The sequence below is a fragment of the Nanorana parkeri genome, unplaced genomic scaffold (assembly GCF_000935625.1).
Source record: "Nanorana parkeri isolate BGI_ZX_2015 unplaced genomic scaffold, ASM93562v1 scaffold1015, whole genome shotgun sequence".
NCBI lineage: Eukaryota > Metazoa > Chordata > Amphibia > Anura > Dicroglossidae > Nanorana > Nanorana parkeri.
In genome coordinates, this window is record NW_017307283.1 from 130,674 (window position 1) to 152,584 (window position 21,911).

Sequence of the window (21,911 nt, forward strand, 5' to 3'; positions counted from 1 at the left end):
GAACAGAATCTCATATCTGTAACAGAACTTTTATTATTAATTCCTTAAGGGCCAAGGACAGCTGAGTCGCCAGAATCGCTCCTGCTGTAAAGCCGGCTACCGGCTCTACAAATATGAACAGAGTCCCGACGGCTTTTCTGTTTAACCCCTTAAGGGCTCATGGCGGAATTATCCTGTCATGGGTCGTGAAGGGGTTAAGCAACAAAATGAGATGATGTAGTAGTGGAGATGCATACACACATTATTAAAGAGGAACTTTACCCATATCTTCAAAATAACAACAAAGACACTTGTGAAGATACAGCCATCATGGATAAGAGATTGTAAAACTCGGCTTGTAATTATTTAATTCACAAGTTATTAGAATGCATTATTCTGTATGCAAAAAAAAAATATCTTTATTTGTTTAATATGGCAAATTCTGCCACGCCCTGCACTAACATACCACATTACTTGCAGCACAACAGAATCTGTTGCTCCTAGGGTTCTGTCAATCTAATACAATCTAGTAAAGACATTTTCAAGCCAATGGAGGTTGTGTTTGTGTTTAGTTTATTTTTAACACTGTATTATCATGCAACCTTGGGATAAGCAAATGCAAATTAGTGTTTTATAAGTCAGTGCTTGATTTTGTACCCTAGAAAGCTGAGTTCCCCCTTTATAAAAGCACTGCCACATCTTAACACACCATCCTCACCCAAGCACGGGTTCATGTCCTAATTAAGAAATCCTACACCACTTCCACTACACCAAGATTGTTCTAAAAAAAAGAAGAACTGGTCTGTGTTAATCGGTATGTTATTTTATTTTACTTTACATATAACACTGAATAATTCAGTGTTATACCATACTTGGGCTTAGCCTTGTCCCAGGAGGAATCTCACACAAACATGAGGTGAACAGACAAAATACAGTCAAATGATTTCCCTGGTTTAAATTAGATTCAGGGCCCCAGCAGGTGCTATCGCTGGAGCACTGTTTGTATGTCATTAAAGTGAGAACAATTACACTCCAGTAGATATTGCATTATTATTTACAAATTGTCAAGTAATAAGTGTTTTTGAAACATGAAGAAGATATCAAATAGCACCAGAATATACAATGGTCCCTCAGCGAGGCACAGCCAGCATCTCATAATCGCAAGGTCTGGAAGCATTGGTGTTGGGCTCTGGTCTAATGTCTATGTACTTTCTGTCCACGGTGGGTTTCAGAGTATATCTTTGCAGAATGGTTGTCAAAAAGAGGAAGAGTTCCATGCGAGCCAGACCCTCACCCATACACATACGTTTTCCTGGGGAAGAAAAGGGAAAACACATGAATACCCACTACTAAAAGCAAATCATTTGGTATAGGTTTAGGTATTTTCAAATGGAAACTGTTTATGTTAATTTTAGTGTATGTTTTCTAAAAAATAATGACCTTCAGTTTGTTTTGTCAAGTGTTGGTGCACCTCCAGGTCCCTTTGTCCAATGCTTTCCTCTGCCTAGGCTTTACCCCTTTACTGTAGACATATAACTGGTAACTGATGAATTCTGCTTATCATGCAGTTTGATGGGACATGAGAGTGCAAGGATTGAAACTTGAAACTGAAAGTCAACAAAACATGAGCACAAGACAAATGTAAGCACCTCAGCGGAGAATGTCTGAAGTAGAACAAAAGTCATAATTATGCAAGAAATTTGGTTTCAGCTATAGGATATTGGTACTAGTTGATAGTGGTAAGATCTAGTTGCAGGGTCCAGGGATTTGGAACAGGGCACTTTTTGTGCCAATAAGCACTCAGATTTAGGAAGTGTTGAGAAGTTAAAATTGAACTTTAATCTATGTAATTCTACTGTGGCTTATCAGCCTAACATATTTTATAGGAGGCTCGAGAAGGAAGTGTTATGTCTCCCTGGCCAACCACTAAGGGGTTTATTGCCAGTGGTGCATGCTAGAGGAGAATATAAATATGTGGGATGCCCTTCTAGAAGGATCTTTGATCTCCTGGGCTGTTGGAAGCAGAGAAGGCACTGCACTGCGTTCTGCCTGCAAGGGCCCTGACCAGAAGAGGGACCTGGGCATGAGGCGTGAAAGAACCTGTGACGTCTGGCTGGAGCACCAGGGGTAATAACTTCACTAGCAAAGAGTGTAGGACTGGGTACAAGGTACTGGCGGGGGACATTGCAGGGAGTTCTGGTGGCTAATCTAGTCGGTACATGTGTCATCTAACACAGCTTCACAGTCTGAAGAGTGCAGAATGCCAGTTCTGGATTAAAGGCCCTTTCTCGTATTGAGGGTGCTACAGTAATTTTTTCATGTGACTTTCACATTTTATGATATGTTGTCTGTTCCTTTTTTTTATAATATAGTAAATAAATATATTTGTAAGTTTACCACAACTGGTACCTACACATCTTACTAGGCACTCAATTCTTCTAGCCTAACAGATGCTGAGATACTTTGTCAGCCACATAGAGAAATAATTGTTTTTCATAAATTCGCTGACTCACACTTGCGTTGTGAGCAACTGTCAAGCACAACAATTTTGTTGCACAGCTATGCAGGAAGCACAACCTGTCTATGTTGTGTGCAAATATGGCTTCCATCATTCACATTTATAATTACAAACTGTAGATAGAAATAAGGTTTGTAAACATTCATACACACTGATTAGATTATTTGTATCATACACTGTGAAAAGCTCACAGTGTGCATTAAAATTAGAGTAAGCAATTTCAGTACAGGAGAGGAGTCTGTACAACTGTGAAAGACTAGAGGGGAGGCAGCAGCTCAGCTTTAGGAACTTGTTCTATATACAAAAATGATTAGCTAGGCTTGTAATTAACTGCAAAATGGTACCTGCTGAAAACGGCATGAAGGCATCACTCTTCTTAAAGGTTCCATTCTCATTAAGGAAATGTCCAGGGTCAAATTGATCAGGGTTTTTGAAATAAGTGGGGTCCTTTAGGACGGAAGTTAGTATTGGAAACACCAAAGTTCCCTAAAATGTAAAGAATGTAAATTGGTTAACTGGAAATAGATACAGGCAAAAATGAAGCAAGGAATGCAGAAGACTGCAGTTTAGGATTTTACAATTTTTAATAGCATAAGAAAATAAGTTACCTTAACCTAAAGCTCAATATTTATGCCCTTACAATATTCTATATCTACTGTTTTCAGAGATTCTGGCCTTGAGTTGGCATGATTTAAGTTACAAAAATGTACCTGATTCTTTTCAGAGGCTTCTGTTAGTTCCATTGATTCCACTTTTAACCACTTTAGGACCGCAATATATATATATATATATATATATATATATATATAAATATTGCAGTCCTGAAATGGTTATACCAAGATCGCGGCTGTTGAAGCAGCCTTGATCTTGGTACTGTTTTTTTACAGCTGGCTGTTACATTCAAAGGTTTGGGTGACTATAGAGCACCCAATGGCTTGCATGCAACTGGGGGGAGTATGTCTCTATACTCCACAGCTTACCTCTACTGTCTCCTTAGGCATCACTAACTTACTAACTGATATATCAGTATAGAAGTCACATCACTTCCTCAAACTCAATATTTTTAAAACTGGGCAAATAAAATATCCTTAGCCCCCTTCCTCTGACTTTTCCATTGAGACCAATAGCACCAACTATCTGTCCTCCCCTCAGGTCAGGGTGCTAGGTATAATCTTGAAACGTGACCTCTCTAATCACTGTCCAAATCTTGCCACCTTAACATTTGAAAAGGATGGCCCTTCTTAGCAAATTACAGTACAAAACTACTAATTCACTTCCTTGTTTTCTCTTGCTTTAACTTTTGCAACGTCCTTCTCATTTGCCTACCCTTTACAGCAGGGGTGCCCATAAGGTCGATCGCGATCCACCAGTCGATCGCGTAGCGATCAATGGTAGATCGCAATGTCCTCTCCCCCCGCCGGTGGGGCTTCTCTGGATCCCCACTGCTCTCCCCATCTGTATGCAGCGGGGATCCGAGAAGAAGTGAAGGAACCGGTGGCGAGGGAGGGCGGAGGACGGAGCCGCTGTCACAGAACTAATGCCGAACGGTGAGGAGAGAGAGAAAGACGCTCAGTCTAGATCTGACAGCCGGCGCCTCTCTCTCCCCTCACCGCTCGGCCTTAGTTCTGTGACAGCGGCTCCGCCCCCTTCCCCCCCACGGCTGAATTGCTTTGTGTCGGATCCCCCGCTGCCTCTGCCCGGGAGAGCAGGGGGGATCCACGGAAGAAGCTGAGTCCCCGTGTGCGTGGCTGAGCGGCAGGGGATCGGTACATATCAGTGATATGTACCGGTCCTCTGTGCAGGACAAACACTGGAGTGATCAGCTGATCACTCCAGTGTTTGTAAATAACACTGGGGACACATAGTGCTATGTGTCCCCAATTATAAATTAACAGGATGTGATTTACATCACTTCCTGTTCATTCATGAGTTTCTCAATGGGGAGAAGCACTCACTACAGAGGCTCCTCCCCATTCAGAAACTGCTTGATAGTAAAATATTTTCTTAATGAATGGGAAGCCACTGTGCTTTCCATTCATTTAGAACAGAGGCTGCAGAAAAAGGGATTGAGGACTATACGGCTATGCTCCCACGGTGCTCGTGCTGCTGCCGGCTGAATGTGTTAGACACCGCAGATGGAAAGAGGCAGGACACCTCTCCCCATGTGCAACATCGGCCACACGAGCACCACGGGAGGATAAGACGCCGGGGCCTCTAGGACGCACTGGAATGTAAGCTTGCCAACTACCTGCGTTGGGGCGGGAGGGTGTGTGGGTTTGTATTGAAGTCAATGGCACCGCAGGCATGCCCCCCTGCCCACAGTGCGATCGGCTGCACCCGGAACACAGGCATATTAGTGCCTGCATTGCGGTCCAGTGCGATCTTCAAAAATAGTGCTTGCGGCATTTTTGCGGATCGCACTGGATTGGAACGCAGGCACTAATGTGCCTGGGTTCCGGGTGCAGGTGATCGGACTGTGGGCGAGGGGCCTGCCTGCAGTGCCCTTGACTTCAATGCACTGCCACGCCCCCTCCCGCCCCTGAATGCAGGTGTTTTTTCGTTGGTAGATCTCATTGAGCTCCTCATTTGAAAAGTAGATCTGCAGATGAAAAATTGTGGGTGCCCCTGCTTTACAGGCTATCCCACCATTACTCTATCATGAATTCTGCTGCCAGATGTATTCACCTTACCAACCGCTTGGTGGCAGCCGCCCCTCTCTGCCAATCTCTACAATGGCTTCTGTTCACCCAATGAATAAAATGAAAAATACTAACAACAACATGTAAAACAATTCAAGATTCTGCTCCAAGCTACATCACCAACCACATCTCAAAATATCACCCAAATCTTGCTCCTCCCTTCCCTCCTCCTTCCTGCTTTCTAGCTGCCTTGTCATCTCCTACCAAATTCGCCTTCAGGATTTCACCAGAGACTCTCCCATTCTCTTGAACTCCCTATCCCAATCTGTCCGAATTTCTCCTACTAGGTTTGCCTTTAAATGATCCCTCGTCTCTTCAGGAAAGCTTCTCCTGCCACCACTTAAAAACAGTACACTTTCTCCATCATCACATCCACCACAGTTTTATCACCCCCCCCTATTTAGTTTGTAAATACTTATGAGCGGAGCCCACCTGACCCTCTTGTATTGAACTGTATTGTAATTGTGTTATCTCCCTTTATTTTGTAAAGCACTGTGCAAACTGTTGCTGCTATGTAAATCCTGAATAATAATAGTATAACTAGATCGATAGGGAAAACATAGGAACATCTCAGACCATTTTGAATCTTTGAGAAGAGCACCTTTGGAATGTGATATCCTCTAAAGGTGGTGTCCTTGCTGGCTGCATGTTGTAGTCCTAACGGTACAATATCAGCAAATCTCTGGAGCTCATGAATGAAGGCATCTGTATATGGCATCTTACTCCTGTCCTCCACTGATGGACAGCGTTCACTGCCTATTATATTGTCGATCTCTTTATGGATCCTCTCTGGGGCACAGAGAAAAAGAAGAGTGACATTTATACACTGGAAATAATGTATCTGTGTTGTGTTGCATGCTGAAAAATGCAGCAAAGCCTGCTAACATGGATGAACTCCCAAGGATCATGTCACACAGTAGATTTTCATGCTACCTTGTAGGATGTTTTTCTCATGCTGAGCTAATACTCCACTCCCACACAAGTACAGGCACTGTATTTTATACAATTGTGTTTTCTGAGAAAGATTAAATTCAACCATGCATTTGTTAAAAGATAAATGATGACTTTTAGAACAGGACAGAAAAGAACAGTTCCAAGTAAAAAGTGAAAAATATCAGTGAGTTACTAATGCTATTCAGTAAACAGAACAAATGTGCTAAAGCCAAATAATGCCCTCAGTTTTCCCTAATCTGACTTTTTTGTAATCCTCTGCAGCTTATGCACACACAGCTCCACAGTGCGGCATTCATGAGAATGTTTCTAGGAGCCTGTGCTATGTAACGTCCTCTCAGTGCTTCTAGCACCACCAAACATTAGTGGTGTAGCTACAATTCATGGGGTCCCACAGCAAAATTTTGATGGAATCCCCCAGCAACCTCTCTCTGTGACCCCTGGCAATGTCAATGTGAACAATAGTGTAATTGGTCATAAAATAAAGTATGTCTTAATCAATAGCAGGCAGCAGGAGAGCTGTTATCATATTGAGGACACAGTGCAGAGAATTCACGTTTAACAATAATTTTTACAGCTCGCTACTCTAATTTACCAGCATTTTTCAGCATCAACTGATGTGTGTGGAAGTATAAAACCTAAGGGCTTTGGTGTACATTTTAAGCCCTCTCATTTCTTTGACCACCCCAGCCGGAAAGTGCTGAACATTGTGGTTTAGGAATCAGTAAACAAAAAAATAGATGCTGAATAATTGTTAGTGCTGCTATCAACAATTATTCTATAAAAATAATACAAATATTACATTTATTTTTGCAAAATTACAATCTTCAAATGTCTCTAGCTAAGAACACTCTCTGGGATTTATCTGCCTCAGGAATGCTTTGTTAGACATACAGGGTTAACATCAAAGTGCTGACCAGGATGACCAGAAGCTATAAAGGCAACAGATCCACACACAGATATGGAGATGCAAAAGAGATCTGTAACCAGCAACAGCATGATCCCAAAACATCGCTTGTACATCTGACCTCAGCTCTCCTGGAATGGAGACATCATACAACCTCCTTAGTGTGGCCCTCTTCCCACCCTCGGTCCCCATAGAAGATGTGCTGCTTTGGCTATAGTTACTCCACTGCCAATCACATTTAAACTTTCAAAACAGGTTTGAAACTGATTGATAGCCGTGGAAAAACTTCATAATACTGCATATCAGGTTTTCTGTCTGTGGTGGGTTGCAGAAAGTAATGTGTTCCAACCAGTGCCAGATTTACTCTCCCTGCCGCCCCAAGGCCAGGTTCCGCAATACGCCCCCCCCCGTGCCCAATATCAGCTTTTAATTTTTTTATTTAATTATTTCATATTATAATTTTGTATTATTATTTATTTAATTTGTCTTTTTATCAATTGAATTTTTTTTTCTCCACCTAACTTTATTGCTATCACACAGGAGAAAACAATTCAGTCGTATTCACAATAGCCCGTACAGCAGCCAAAGGCAGCCGAGCTGAACCGAAGGCATTTTCTGAAGCTCGATGGAGCCGTAGTGACAGTTGAAGCAGGGAGAATGGCCTGCTGAAGGGTGTGCAGTTTGTCCCGCAAATGACAGCTGGGCAGAGCCAGCCGTGATCTCATGGCTCGCTCCGCCCAGTTGTAATGACAGATCAGCGTCCCCAAATGACCTGGGGATGCTGATCTGTCATTAAACAATAACAACTGGGCGGAGCAGGCCATGACATCACAGCCGACTCTGCCCTGTTCTTATTCATTGGCCGGGACCTGCTAGAAGACTCTATCAGGTGTCGGCCAATAGGAAACAGTTGGGCAGAGCTAGCTGGCACCGCTAGCTTCGCTCAATTGTTTTGATTTTGTTTTCTTTCAAATATCTTTTTTTTTTTGCATATTGGTTTACATTTTTTAAATATTCTTTCAACTATTTTTTTTCTTTCTTTTCTATTCTGCTCAGTAACACGGAGGTACCAAACAGAATGACCGAGCCGAATGCTGCTCAGCGGCATTTGGCTATTCACTCACTGCCGTTCAGCCCCTATGAGAATAGGGGCGAACAGCAGCAAGTGAGCTGCCGGCTCAGCCAATCCAGAAATCCAGAAGTCCTTCTGAATCCAGAAGTCAGCCAATCCAGCAGTCCTTCTGAACTACGCCTCAGCGGAACACGCAGAGCATGTTCAGCTGACCGAAGGTAGCCGATGTATGGCTGATTTTAGCCAATGTAAGGCTGAAATCAGCCGTACAAGGCTGAAGTGAATAGCTGAATAGCCTTCGGCAGCTTTGTGAATAACCCTCATAGACTGCGCAACATGGATTAAATGGGCACATCAGCCCTTTATTTACCCATGTAAGAAATTTCCTATAACATATAATAGCCATAAATAACAAATTCCTCCATTGACATTCCTGCTTACTCCGTTGACATTCCAGAAATTCTACTACCAACAGCCTCTGCAGCTCCTTGCCAAGCAACTCTTCCTCCTTGCCTTCAATAAGGTAAGATCTGGTATTCCTTTGCCACCTTTAACCTTTTCCCCAGGGACATTTCCTCCCCGCAGTCATGTAGACCCTCTGCCTAATATCTCTGGATTTGTCTTTATCCACAGGTATGTTTTAGGATCACTATATTGCAGGGAGTGGCGTGCACTGATGTAGTGCAACAATGTTTGATGATGTGAAAATAATGCAGTTGACACAAACCCAAAGCCTAGCAACACAGACCTTAATTCAGTTTTTCATTAATTCATTGACAGGTGCATTTGACCTCCAGTTAACCACCTTCTGACTTACACTTGACCTACTTCCAGTGGGGTTTGTATTCCCAAAGACTTGTATAGGAATGCATAACCTATTTGAAGTGAAAAAAAAGCCAGTCGAAGCATGCCCTTACTCAGCAGAAATGTCAGGCTATGTTAGACAGGAGTGTACCTTTAAAATGATCACAAAGTGACAATCACCCTTATTATTCTGATAGAAATAGATGGTGTTACCTTGTATCTCAGGGTATTTGAGTAGAATCACAAAGCTATATCTCAGTGTTACACTTGTAGTCTCAGTACCAGCAAAGAACAGGTCAAATACTGTTCCTAGTAAGTTATCAGTATGGAATTCTGATTTTGGATTGTTCTTTTCCTGAAAAATATTTTCAGAATAATTTAAGCAGCCATATAGAAGGTCTACCACAATCTGCACATATTCAGTAGAGTCACTGTATGTAATACATTACATTATGCTATTATTTGGGACTTCTGTATTGCTTACAAACCATGCAGTAAAAGCTGAAATGTCCCTTTAAAATGTTCCTTGCATTAGAAAAGAGATCAGATTCTAGACAAAGATTGAAAACAAACTCACCTCTTCCATTTTTATGAGGAAGCAGTCCATGAAGTCACGTGGGCAGTTCTCATCCAATGTCTCCTTGTGCTGTTTCACAAAATCTCTCACAAACTGTTTAAGCTTTCCAAAATACGCAAAGAGTTTATGGTGGGGGCCAGGGACATATCTCATTATGTATGGGAACAGACTAAGAAGCTGAAACAAGATTTTAATTGAGATGTTAAGTAATGTGCAATACAATTACCTTACACTGTAAACATTTTGTATTAAAATACTCAACTTTAACAAAACAGGCCTCTGATAGTCAGAGTTTTTCTGTCCTTTACTAACCTACTGCTATGCTCTAAAAAAGTTCTTCAACCAGTACTGGTCTGGGACTCTTTGGGAAAGTTTTAAAAAGCATTACTGGGTCCTATTTATAAACAGAGCACGGACATTACTTTCCACAGGACATCACAGTGATTATTCCACTATATGTCTGTATTTTACATTTCATTTATAAATGGAAAGCACGGTGTAAAGTCTGCAGTGTACAAATTGTTCCCCGCATAATTATATGGAGAACACTCACTTGGAGGAGAGGCATGTCACATGTCCTATCAAAGTCATACAACAGGATTCTCCAAATACAATGGAACAGATGACATTGGAGACAGCCAGTCTCAGCAGAATAGCCGGGTTAATTGGTTTATCTGTTGTCACAAAACCGAACCAGTCAACCTTTTTCGTCCCAAACATCAGCATCCAGTATTTAAGAAACAATTTCAGATGTGTGAATAAACACTTACAGGGTTATTCACAAAAGGGAGAAGAGTTTGGAGAAGGCAGGAGAAGTGAACACTCTATGCCAAAATAGCTGAACTGGAAAGTGAGCTGAATTAGTGCATTTTTCCAAATCAGCTATGTTTTCTTAGAGTGTTCACTTCTCCTGACTTCTCCAAACTCTTCACCCTTCGAGTGAATAACCCTGTTAGTGATTACACATTAGTCTGGCATAAACAAGGTGGGTTTGATTTACTAAAGAAGTAGAGCATGTTCACCTTGCAAAGTGCATGTTCACTTGGCTAAGTGAATGAGGTGAAGTTAGATGTAAATTTGCTTTGCTAAGTGAACAGCCTTTGCTCCTTTTAGTAAATACAGCTCATTGTTTTTCTTTGTCATATTGTTATTAAAATGCAAAGCTGTTACTATTTGTTGTCACAGATTAGCAGCATAAATGTTCTGCAACTTGGTGTAGTTCTATCTCTATGTAATCCTTCTCTCACCTGGTACTGGAACCTGCTCTGATCCACAAGAGATATAGACATGGCCAGATTCCACTTGTTAATTGTCATCGCAGCTAACCAGCCTGCCCCTGACCAGCCTATCAGAAAATGTCACTACTTAGTTGTGTTCAGACCAACAGCTGGTGTGTGAGCAGTCGGTTCAATTTCTAGCCCAAGACTACAGTCTGTGTTAGCTCCAGTGCCCCTGTATTACTGCTCCTCTGGTTAAAGACATCAACTTGAATTGACTATGCCAACTTTGTACCATGTTTTGGTTCTAACCTTAGGTCAGCTGCCATCTGTAGAGGTGTGCCCGAAGGCCTCAACCTGACTCTCCAGTAAAGTCCATCATTTCTTGTGGGGTACTCTGGTAAAGATCTGGTGGCCTGTACTTAAACTCTGCTTCTTGGAACATATTAGGGCTCACATCGTTTCCAGCATGCTAACAGCAAAGAGGGTCTACTCTCAGTTTTTTACCTATCACATGTGTAGCCTATCACATGGTTTATGTCCATGTCCACCCATTCCCCTACATAATTTTTGACTTACAGTAGAGTTTATATAGCAGATCTGCTGTAAGTCAAAATTTATGTAGGGAAATTTATATTTTTTACAGATCTATGAGGAAAGCCAATTTAGTTCTCTTTATTGATGTAGATGCCATTCCTATGAAAATGTCTGGATTTTTATAAAATTTCCTCCACAGTATGGCTATATGGACTGTTAATGAAGGTGGAAAACCGTTTGCTCTAAATTTTTACATTTATTGTTTTTTTTGTGATTTTATATTTTGCTGTTCTATAATTTCATTTAAAACTGAAGATTAATTTGCCTACATTTTTTGTTCCCTGGTTCATCCCTCCACTAATTAAATGTTTTATTAAAAACCTCCCTTTTCATTACATACCTTATGTCGGGTGATGTCAGCAATGTGTTTTCTATGCAATACAGGCAGATCATGGCTAGTGGGAGGGGCTGCCAGTGTGCTGTACATAGTCTCCTGAAAACATCACAGCACCCTACCTCAGTGCTCTTCTTAGAAGCCCCCAGCCCTGATGCAAGCAGTTGGCTGGATCTTGAAAATAGTTATGCAAAATCAAAATGCCTTGATAGGTGGATGTCAGTCTGGAGAAGTGGGCATTTCTAGGCTGGATGCACTTGCATGCAGATTGCCATAGGAAAGGCCCACATATGATTTTGTGCCTCCATGAATAAAAGAACTGAAATGCAATAAATAAAAGGGTCCAGGGGCAGTATGGCTGGGGAAGAAAGAGCTAGAAGACACTGGACATTCTCCAGCCTGAAAATAAGATGGGTCCTATTTAACTTGCTGCAGCTTCTAATGCACATTGTGAGAGCTTACAGTGTGCAGTAAAAACAGTGTAAGCAATTTCAGTATAGTAGAGGAACACATACAACTGTGCAACACTGAAGGTATGGTTGGAGTTCAGCTTCAAAGCTGAACTTTAGCAAAGAAGAAACTCTTTAAAATGTTGACCGGAAATGGTAAATGACCGATGCTGCTGGGGCCTGGCCTCCTACGCCTCCGGACCGGCTCTGTTGGTCCCCAGGCTCCTCCACCTCCATCTCCTCCCCTGTCAGTGGGCCCCTCCCCAGCCTTGGTCAGGTCAGTCAGTCCTCCCCTGGTAGGGGCCCGGGCCTCCCATCCCGCCCAAGCCCCGTACATGGGTATCGGCTATACCCCCCTGATAGTGGCCCTGTACATATTATTAACTAATATGGCTTTCCGTGCTATTTGTCTATCTTATTCTAAAATAGCTGACATATTCAATGTCGCCCAGAAATTTTCTTCCAAGTTGGTAACTGTGAGTTGGTGAATGTAAGGGTTTTTTTTTTTTACAAAAAGACTAAGGGGTCTATTCACAAAGCTGCCGAAGGATCTGGCCGTAGCTTTGGCCGATCCTTCGGCTAGCTTACTATGAAATCTGGTCACTTCCTCAACCTCTGATATATTAGAAGCATCCTGGTCACTTCCCCGACTTCTCATTCATCAAGAAATGCACTGCATTCATCACATCACCAAGGAGCATAACTGAGGTCTGCTTATTATGATTTACTTCTTATTGTGAATTACTTACAGTTGTCAATCGCTATGAGTAAAGAATTTACAAGGATGCCCATATTAAAGTTCCCATAAATGCTAAGTTTTTTTAGAACACATCCGATGCTAAGAGATATAATTGTGCTGCCACAGCCAATGTTATCTTTCATTATATCTGCTGTTTCAGTTACACTGCATACACTGCATATACTGTATATTTTATTGCATTTCATTGTGTTATGCTGTATTCCTAGCTACTAGTGGTAGATTAGTATTGTTACAGCCTAATCTAATTCTTCCTGCCCCTCCTGCCAACCTCCTTTTCTGGCTTCACCCTCACTGAGGTAAGAGGGTCTCTGTCTAACATGTTAGAGGCAAAGATAGGAATGTCTCTTCCACCTCTAAGAATGACAAGGAATCACATCCATTATATTGTGAAGGCTGAATAAACTACATTGGATTCTAGTCTGAGTCTTCTTATTGAGTTGGACACTATCTGTGAATATCACCAAGACAGTAGGTTGGCATACATCCGTACAGATGAATTTCATGAAAGTATGTGCAAAGACATGGTTGTAACAGAATAATAATCCTGGAAGTCATTAACATATCAGATCATACTGTCATACCAATCTAGCAGCAGGGATCTTTGGAGATGGTGTTATAAAAGGAATAGTTAAGATTATTAAATTACAACATAGATAATTCCATGTGAAGGTGGGTTTAGAGAAGTAATTGCGCTATTTCAGCATTATCTCTACCTGCCTTTGCTCTTCATAAATCTGTCCCCGAGACACCGAGCTTCCTCCTGGATTCTCTCCTCCACACTCCTCTTCCCCATCCCAAAATTTCTCAGTGTCATCAGGGAAAAGCGACGCATCGTCTTCCATCTCTCTCCATTGCTTAAGATAACCCCTAAAAAAGTTGAAAGAGTTTATACATATTGTTCTTTTAGACTGCTAAATATTCAAACAATGACTTGTTGACTACCTCTGTATTTCATTATGTAGTGTGATAAATACTTAAATGTGACATGCAGCACAGTGCTCGGGGCTATCCCCTTGCTGTTCTCAGCAGGAATCCAACCACGAACACTATTAGCATGGAGGTTGTGTTCTCACTGTCTTTGCACGGGTTCCCTCCATTAATCTGAAAACAGATTAGGGCACATATTCTCTATTCTGAATCCACACTACAAACACAGCAAGCAAATGGATCTCCTGTGATGGAATCCTGTTTGTGAAAATTTCAAATGGCCAAGATCCAGAATGTAATGCTTTGGGTTAATTGGCTCCATCACAATCTGGTTTATGTGTTTGAGTGTAACGTAGACATTAGACTGTGAAATCCTTTGGAGACAAGGAAATAAGAAAAGTTTGTGCTCCGCATTGCAATTTGTACTTTTGTATGCATTGTGGCACCTGTACATCTAATGGAATAATCAGTGATCGTAAATATTCCGAAGAACACCCTTCAGAAATTCAGGAAGCATATGATAACACTGGTCTACACATTTTGGGAAATTATCGACCTACAAGATAAAATGTGTTAATTCTTACATATTTTGATTAGATGAATTACAAAACAGGTGATAAAGGTGCTGGTTGGCTAAAGTTTTCAAGATATTTCCCAATAAAAATTTATACACAGGCGATTATACGCTTTTGATACGGTACCACACAAACGCTTGCTACACAAGCTGAGGGCATATTTGCCTACAATGGAGGAAGGTGTCTGATGATCATGATGCATCGTAATGTCTGGACAAAGTACGGTAGAACAATGAAAATGTAACCACACAGACGTGTATACATTTACCTTCACTTTGAGACTAAAGATTATTACCTTACTGTAATGTATTGTTGTTTTATTGCAAGGATAGTTGTCTTGGTCAGGTCTATGCATCATACAGTTACATCTGGTGGCTTGTGAAAGTGTAATTACCTAACATTTCCAGGGAACAGTTGCGTGATATGTTCCCTCAGAAGCCAAGATACCTCGAAACTGTGTAAACAACGCAGATAACTTCTGCTACATTTGTGGCGAGGTTACATTTGCATCTCAAAAGTGCAGTATGATGGCAGTGGTAAAAAAGGCATACCACCTATATTTTGGATGCAAAATAGGGGATCAAGACAAGAGTTGGGCCCCTCATTATTGTTGTATTACATGTGCAACTTATCTGCGTCATTAGCTAAACAAGAAGAAAACGTTCATGCCTTTAACAGTCCCAATGTGGTGGAGGGAACCCACCAATCATAGTAGTGACAGCTATTTTTGCATGGTTCCCCCAATTGCAAAGGGATCTCAAGAAAGAAGCAGTGGACCGTGGAATATCCAAACATTCCATCCGCACTGCGTCCTGTACCCCATGGTGAGGACTTGCCTATTACATATCCACTAGAATCCTACTCTCTAGATTCAGACAATGATACAGACGATGAGCAGGATGCAGCTGATTCGGGGTCGTCACTGACAGCGGACCCACACTTAACCCACCGTATGCCCCTCCTGAACCACATCTAATTTCACAGAGAGAACTAAATTACCTGGTCAGGGATTTGGAATTGCCTAAGAGTAAGACAGAGCTACTGGGCTCCAGATTACAACAGTGGAACCTCTTGCAGAGTGATGTCAGGCTTTACATTTTCCGTGATCGACAAAAAGATCTGGTTCGGTAGTTCTTAGTGGAAGGTGATTTGCTTTATTGCAATGATATCGATGGCTTAATGACAGCCCTTAACATTACCCACAATCCAAATGAATGGAGATTGTTCATGGATTCATCTAAAATTAGTCTAAAAGCCTTTTTATTGCACAATGGCAATGTTTTGCCATCCGTTCCTGTTGGGCATGCAGTCCACATGAAAGAAACATAAGAAAACATGAAACATCTGCTGAGGTGTATAAAGTATGAGGAACATCCGTGTCAGCTCTGTGGTGATTTGAACATTGTTGCCCTGTAGCTTGGCCTGCAGGGTGGATACACAAAGTACTGCTGTTTCCTGTGAATGGGACAGTCGAGTCAATGATTCTCATTATGTCAAGAAAGACTGACCATCACGTCCTGAGAGCCAGGAAATGAAAATGTTTAAACTCCAGCTCTTGTTGACTCTTAGAAAATTTTGTTACCACCATTGGATATAAAGCAGGGAGCTGATGAAGAACTTTGTAAATGCTTTGGACAAAACAAAACCAGATTTCCGATATCTCTATGAAAAGTTAGTGAAGCCAAAATCAATGAAGGCATCTTTATGAGAATACATTATAAGCTACATGCAGATTTTCTGGATATTCTGCAATCAAGGGGAGTGGGCAACTACATGGCAGATGAGGTTTAACCCTTTCGCTGCCAAGGACGTACGACGTACGGAGCTACAAAAGTGCTTCCAGATGGCCAGTTCAGTACGTCGTACGGACCTGGCATTTATAGTTCTACTATAAGCTGATGGTCGCTTTAGCGACCATAAAGCTATGCACTTTGGGGTTAAAAATAAGAAAGCGGATTACACACTAACGGGAACTCCACTAGGGAAGTCCGAAAGGGAAAACGATTTGGGGGTCATTGTAGACCACAGGCTGAATAACAGCTCGCAGTGTCAGGCTGCGGTAAACAAAGCAAGTAGGGTCCTGTCCTGTTTTAAGAGTGGAATGTTTTGCAGGGACAAGTCCATAATTGTGCCACTTTATAGATCACTGGTTCGGCCTCATCTGGAGTATGCGGTCCAGTTTTGGGCACCAGTGAACAGAAAGGATGTCCTTGAACTGGAAAGAGTCCAGAAGAGGGCAACCAAACTCATAAAGGGGATGGAGGACCTGAGCTATGAGACCAGGCTACTAAATTTAAACATGTTCTCATTGGAAGTACGGAGATTGAGGGGGGGCATGATTTTCATGTACAAAATGTTTACCAGGGATAGCAACATTAGCAACAAACTTCTTACAATTAACTATATGACGAGGACGAGAGGCCACCACCTAAAATTGGTGGAGAAAAAAATTCAGCACAAGGGGCGAAGGGGTTTCTTCTCAGTTAAATCGGTCAGGGTCTGAAACTCGCTGTCACATGCTGTGATTTTGGCTGAGAGTGCGGAATCGTTCAAGAGGCGATTGGACGATTTCATCAGGGACCATAATTCTTAAGTACCCTTAAGAATGAGAACATACAGGGTAGATACAATGATGCGCTGTTGTCGGAAATCCCAACTCCGGCCCAGCCATCAGAATTAGCTGGTTTGTATAATCTACGACCACTTTAGAAAGCAAGAACTCACTTCATACCAGGTGAGGCAACACCTTCAAAGGTAATTGGCAAGGGGTTAGAGTCCAACCTGCATCATACCTCCATGGACTAAGTAGCCTGAAAATGAACATAGCCTGGGAAGTGTTTGGAACATGGTGGTTATGAAATTATCTCAGTAATCTTCCCACCAACAATGCCTGAATGTTAAAGTTTACTTGTTTTTCCTCCTTTTTATGGTACAAGGCACACATAAACAAGTTAGTCTCTAATGAAAGCATATGACAAAATTATTATTTTGTATTTAGCATCTTACCAAAATCCTGAAAGAATAATTCTGGTAGGTCTATATCCCCTCTGTCACTGAACACATCACTGCGATCAACCAGAGCCTCCTTCACAGCATCATAGCCAATCAGCATTAACACTCGATGGTTTGCCAGGTAGACTGTATACACAGGTCCATACTTTTTACTTAGCTGTTGATAGAGATTTGTGGCTTTAAACAAGTTGAATAGGTTCAAGAGGAGCTGGGAGTGAAAGAATTTGATCTAATGTTCTTCTGTCTAACAAATGTCTTGATGTCTTAGGCTGACCATAGGCAAGATGATATTTGCCTGCTCACACTCATAACACTGAAGTTCAGAGTGGCAGAGCTAATCATACAAGTTTACAAAGCACTGTGCAGCACATTGATAATCCTTTAGCCTGAGGGTTGTTATACTGTTCCTGCACATCTAAAGTCTATGGCCAGCCTCTGACAGTATAGTAACAAGTTAAGAATGGAGAGAACATAGTATGTTTTGACTTTAACTCCTAGCTCATGCATTCAGTTAAGCAACACTTGATAAAGAGACCCTGTCATCAAACTTAATTATAACAAAAATCTCCCCATATGTTATGTGCATTTAAATATATTTTAGGCATGTAATTTACCTGTAAAGCCTCCCTTGTGTAAATATCCAAAAGCCCTGAAACAGCTGCTGGGGCACCACTATCTGTGATATAAATGTAAAATCACGGAAATATGAAATCATGGCCACTAGATGGAACTGAGGAACAAAAGAAATCAGCATTTATTCCATAAGCTCCTAAACTCCATCTAGTGGCCATAAGGGCTTGTTCACACCTAGTCCAGTGAGTTCCAGTGCGGTTAGTGGCCGGAATGCACTGGATCACATACAGCAAGTCTCCCTGCATTCTGGGGCAGGAGGGGGTGTGGCACTATTTTTTCAGTAGAACTGAAGGGCTGCTGTACGGGCTTTTCACAATAGCCCTACAGCAGCAGAAGACAGCCGAGTGGCTCAGCCGAGCCGAACGCATATGCTTTGTCTGAGCCGTAGTGACACCCGAAGCGGAGAGAAAGTTCGGCCGAAGCGGTCCGATCTCCCCGCGTAAGCCAACAGCTGGGCGGAGCCAGCCATAATGTCCGCCCAGTTGTTGTCGTGGAGGACACTGGGCTGTGATGTCATCGCCAGCTCCGCCCAATTGTTTATATTTTGCCGCCATCTGTCAAAATGTAATTCTGCGGGTCGGCGGGCATCAGGGTTTTCCTAAAAGTTATTATTTCTATTTCTATTTTATTTAGTCATCGTTGTCATGAACAATGCTGGATGTTGTGATTGACCTTAGGATTACGTTGATGGATCCATTTTTTGGGGGGGGGGGTTATTAAAGGACTTGTCAAAAATCATTTGTTTTGAATGGGTAGGGGTAGTGAATGGGTAGGGGTAGTGAATGGGTAGGGGTTCAAGTACCCCTATTTCATTCACAAGGGGGGCCTCATCTGGGTGCCTCTTTATTAAAGGGGTACCCCGATGGGAATAAGCCCCCCTCCCTGCACCCCCATAACCAACGCTGCAGAGCTTGTAGGGAAGAGGCCCTAGTCCCCATCGGCAAGTGGACCAGGTGCTTTTCCAGGGTCAGCCGAAGGCAGCTGATGTAGGGCTGATTTTAGCCGATGAACTGAGCTGAAGTGAATAGCCAAACGATGTTCGGCTCTGTTCACTTGGCTCAGTTATTCACTCGGCTGCCATCCCAATAAACCTGTTAATGTTCTCAAGGTATTTTCTCTTTTGATTAAATGTTGTTAGAATGTTTTCTCTTAGGATTGAATGTTCTTAGGATATGCTGCATCCAGTACTGCTTATTTTTAGCAGAGAAATCCACACAATAACACGTATAATAGTTAGCACATTTTAATTACAATACATTTGATTTTCAGCCTGAATATCAGAAAATAACATTTTGTACATATTAAAACATTTTGTACATATTAATATTAAAAATTAATGTAGAGCCCTAATTTTTTAATTTTTTTTAGATAGAATAGGGAAAGGTCAAAACTCCTATCAAGCTATTATTTGCTGCTTATGTTGCATGGGGGAAAAGTTACTTCCTCGTCCTGGAGACACAAAAGAAAATTACAGGAATCTCTCCAAAGTGAGTGGAGAGATGCCCCAGCAGCACTCCCCCCATGGTGATTTTTCTTTTCCTTTTGCACTCGTGGCAATTTTTAGATTTCCACTCAGTTTTTATCTCAGTGACAATGGTCACTAGGACCAATAGAGAAGCTGCATCTCCCAAGCACAGACAAAGACAACAATACAAACTTGACAGAGAGTCTACCTTTTCCACAGTCTAGCCAAAACTTTAAAGCAACATTTTCTTTACATGACTTTATTATTCATTGAAGAAGTGGACTTTTTTCTTTTTATAAAAGGATATGTCATATATTAGGGGAATATCATTTTATCTTGTTTTATAGTTTTTTTTAAATAACAAAGATTTATTTTAAATATAGGTGGGTGTATGGCCCCCTCCCTCTTTCCTTTCCATGCATCGCAATGGCCAGTTAATGTTATAAGTGAGAGGTTCTTATTGGCCATTAAGGGGGTTGAACAAGAACCTGGAGAGGAAGCCTAGAGCTCAGTTTATTATTTTTTAAGACTCCGAAGGTCTACTTACTTAAAGGAGAACTATGAGGTGAGTGATTTTCACTCAACCTCATAGTTCGAGCCGACCAATGAAACTGTCACACGTCGGCTCAATAGATCGGAAAGCGAGCGAACACATACTGTTGCTTGCTCACTTCTCTATCATGTCCCTGCAGAGAGCCGTGACAGTCACTTACGGCTCCCTGCAGGGATTCCCCCCCTCCCCTCTCCAATCCTCCAACGCTAACTGGCGGAATGGACGGGGGGGAGGCGGATACAGCTGGCTCTGCCTCTAGATGGGCAGAGCCAACTGTCACTCACGCAGCTGGCTGGATCTCGACAGTAATGTCGGGATCTGTCCCGGCTGTGGCGCTCTCAGTATACCGTGAGCTGCAGCTCGCGATGCACTAAGATTTGGGTGATGGGAGGACGCTAGGTTATGTCCTCCCTTGACCCTTAGGAGAACTATGGGGAAAAACACTTACCCCATAGTTCTCCTTTAAATATGGGAGTCTTTCTTTTTTGCCTATTCACAAAGGTTTCACCAGTATTTTATAAATAATATAATAATAATGTATAAATGTGACTGACAAGATGATAAAGATTGCAGACTAATTTGCACCTTTTCATGACATTATGAGAAAATACAAGAAGAGTGCATTGTTTTAGATATTTAGCTTAATTATTCTTACCTTCACCAGAGACTGTGGCAGTTCAGTGGTACTAATCTGCATTATATTCCCCAGAAGTGGCAGAGGGGTGGGCCCTGGTGGCAAGTCTTTCTTCTTTACATTCCTCCACCATTTAATGAGGTAAATCAGGAGAGTGACCCCAGAAGCGAGGAGAAGTGTCGCTGCGACATTCACCGCCATCCTGACAATAATCTTTCTTTCTCAAAGCCACGAACTGCTCTATTTATTTGTCAGGTGAAGCTTGGCATCATTCCAACTATCACGTGAGCACAAGTGAGGAAAGGTAAGGTGTGTTGGAGTTTAGTCCAGTTCGAGGCAAATTGCATAACAGATTGTACAGCTGTCCTAATCATTACTTACACTGCAAGTTTTTTTAAATAACATGTTAGAGCAATATATTTGCAATACCCTGAGCAAGGAAGGAAATATATTTCATGTTGTATTATTTAGGAATAGACCGGCATGGAAGAATTGACGAAGACAATAAAAAAAAATCCCAGGTGTTGCATTTCACTCACAGCCTCCTCAATAGTTAATTGACTACATTTAGATAATATTACACAAAAAGGAGGTATACAATAACAAAGTCCTGTTTGAGAATCTACAAAATACAGAGAATTATATGCCTACAACATTTTGACGTGTCATAATTCTTGCACTTGGTGTCAGCTATGGCATGTCTTGGTGACTGTAAAATTACAGAGGTATAAATAAGAATTTGTAATGCTTGTCCTATGGATTTTTTATTTTTCCCTCCAGCAAAAAAAATGGGTCACAACTGATACATGTTGTATTTACCAATAAATATTCTGGTACAATTAAAGGTAACTCATCTGCCCATAACACAGCTTCTACCCTATGGTGCCCATCAGCTCCCACAATCCCTCCTCCCCCATGTTTAACTCACATTGTCCCCTCCATCATCAGTTCCTACCCCTCATTCCTCTTCATCTTTGTTTCCATTCCCTGCTATACATCAGCTTCCATCCTTGAACAATTAGCCCCATCATCTTCATCATTAGTTCTTGGCTCTTTAAACATCCTTAAACATCCAGTAAAGCAACAAGTCTTTACAATAAAAGTCTCATAAGTGACTGTTAATAACCTTGCCAAAGCTTTCAATTTTGCTGCAAAATCCAATGTATGCAAAACAAACAAAAAAAGACTTGACAGCAGTTTTGATTTAGTTTGTATTTTGGCTTTTGAACTGTAAACATTTTTTTAAAT

At 41.6% G+C, this 21,911-nt stretch overlaps 1 pseudogene; it reads right to left on the reverse strand.

Moving 5' to 3' along the window:
- Positions 1-965: 965 nt before the first annotated feature.
- On the reverse strand, positions 966-20,871 carry LOC108795842 (annotated as a pseudogene).
- Between the last annotated feature and the right edge of the window lie 1,040 nt (positions 20,872-21,911).